The sequence below is a fragment of the Aquarana catesbeiana genome, linkage group LG02 (assembly GCF_042186555.1).
Source record: "Aquarana catesbeiana isolate 2022-GZ linkage group LG02, ASM4218655v1, whole genome shotgun sequence".
NCBI classification, from domain to species: domain Eukaryota; kingdom Metazoa; phylum Chordata; class Amphibia; order Anura; family Ranidae; genus Aquarana; species Aquarana catesbeiana.
This window is the reverse complement of record NC_133325.1, coordinates 425,607,401-425,609,668: the sequence shown is the minus strand read 5'-3', so window position 1 is coordinate 425,609,668 and position 2,268 is coordinate 425,607,401. Positions and strand designations below refer to the sequence as shown.

Genomic DNA, 2,268 nt, shown 5'->3' with positions numbered 1-2,268 from the left:
GTGTATTATGTTCAGAATATTCCCAGCTTAAATGAGTTGTAAAGGCAGAAGGCTTTTTTATCCTAATGCATTCTATGCATTAAGAAAAAAAAAACTTTCTGTGTGTAGCAGCCATCCCAGCGACCCCCCTAATTACTTACCTGAGCCCCATCTCTCTCCAGCGATGTCCATGAATGTTTAAGCCATTCGGGATACACCTCCTGATTGGCTGAGACACAGCAGCGGCACCATTGGCTCCCGCGGCTGGCAATCAAAGTCAGTCAGCCAACTAGGGGAGAGAGGGGCGGGGATCCGTGTCTGAATGGACACACGGAGCTCTGACTCGACTCCAGTGCCCCCCATGGGAAGTTGCTGACTGTGGGGGGCACTCGATCGGAGGGAGGGGCCAGGAGCAGCAAAGAGGGACCCAAATAGAGGAGGATCCAGGTTGCTCTGTGCAAAACCAACTGCACAGAGGAGGTAAGTATAACATCTTTGTTTTTTGTTTTTGTTTTTTTAAACAAGACTTTACAATCACTTTAAACAGATGCGTCAAGCCTAGAGTATAACCTTTTCAAGCAGTATATTTGTTATTGGTTTAGTTTCGACTCCTTGCTAAACTCAAATAACTTAATAACTCAATAAATGAGCTTTTTTAAAAAAAAAAATGGAGAGCTTCACAAATTTGCATGTCGTCCTTGCACAGGGGCCATGCTCAGTGGCATCTCCAGCTTTCATATTTAGGGGGGGCACATGGGGGGACAGGGACAAAAGTAGGGGGGCAACTGTAAAATGCAATTATATATTCTGGGGCCCTTTACTACGATCCCACAATGGCCCTTTCACATGTTCTGCAGTGAGCTCCCTTCCTACTGTATTGGGCCCCCCCCAGGGTGGCAGAAAACAAGAGATATATGTCACCAGCATACCAAGAAAATATAAGGGTCCAAAGCAGTGGGAGAACTATCAGGGTTGCAAAGGTTGTCTTGCCACCGGGCCCTGGTGTTCTGCCACTGTGGGGTTCCCCAGCCTCCTCTTGCTTTCCTGCCCCTGCTATTGACAGCGCTGGTCTGACATCTCTTGGAATTTACAGGCTGGTTCTCCTGTACTAAGGACAGGAGAAATCAGTCTGTTTTTTCAGTAACTGAGAGTCCTGTTGGAGTCCTTCCTGCAACTCGCTCTTCTCCCTGCCAATGAGGATGCAGGGGAAGGAGCAGATTGGGTGGCCGTGGTTGTGTGAGTGCTCGCATTATGCAGTGTCAGCGAGCAGAGGGAGGGGGAGGAATCAACCGCAGGAGCTGACTGGGGACGCTCTCCCTCTTATGCCCTGTACACACGGTCGGACTTTGTTCGGACATTCCGACAACAAAATCCTAGGATTTTTTCCGACGGATGTTGGCTCAAACTTGTCTTGCATACACACGGTCACACAAAGTTGTCGGAAAATCCGATCGTTCTAAACGCGGTGACGTAAAACACATACGTCGGGACTATAAACGGGGCAGTGGCCAATAGCTTTCATCTCTTTATTTATTCTGAGCATGTGTGGCACTTTGTCCGTCGGATTTGTGTACACACGATTCGGAATTTCCGACAACGGATTTTGTTGTCGGAAAATTTTATCTCCTGCTCTCCAACTTTGTGTGTCGGAAAATCCGATGGAAAATGTCCGATGGAGCCCACACACGGTCGGAATTTCCGACAATACGCTCCGATCGGACATTTTCCATTGGAAAATCCGACCGTGTGTACGGGGCATTAGACATTGCCTTTTTGTAAAAAAAAAAAACATGGTGGGGCACAGCATAATGTTGGGGGGGGGGGGGTCAGGGCCCCCTCTGGCCCCCCTAGGGATGCCATTGGCCATGCTAATCTTCTTTGTATCATTCCAATTTTAGTATATGTCCTGCCGAAGTGAGAACTAAATGAGCTTTTTTATTTCTTTTGATTCAGAAATCCTTTGTTCTGATTGCCATATATTATTGGTTATAACCAAATTATCTGTTGGTGTGCCAAGTGAGAAAACTAGTAATGACACTGATGACAGAGTCCCCACTGTCAGAACACTATAGCAATAGACAAAATCATTGATTAATATTGTCTTAATGTCTTGAAGATCTATGTGAAAACGTGGCCTCTCGTTTGCAAACTTATATTACAATATGTAATAAACAGTATGTTACCACAACACTTCATATATCCAATATGCGTCTGTTGTACCATGTACTTGTGTTAACCACCTAAGCCCCGTACCATTTGGCTGCCCAAAGACCAGAGCACTTTTTTGCG

The 2,268-nt window shown here is 46.2% G+C and overlaps 1 pseudogene; it reads right to left on the bottom strand.

The window, feature by feature from the left end:
- Nucleotides 1-1,840: 1,840 nt before the first annotated feature.
- LOC141130716 (U6 spliceosomal RNA) lies at nt 1,841-1,901 on the bottom strand (annotated as a pseudogene).
- Between the last annotated feature and the right edge of the window lie 367 nt (nt 1,902-2,268).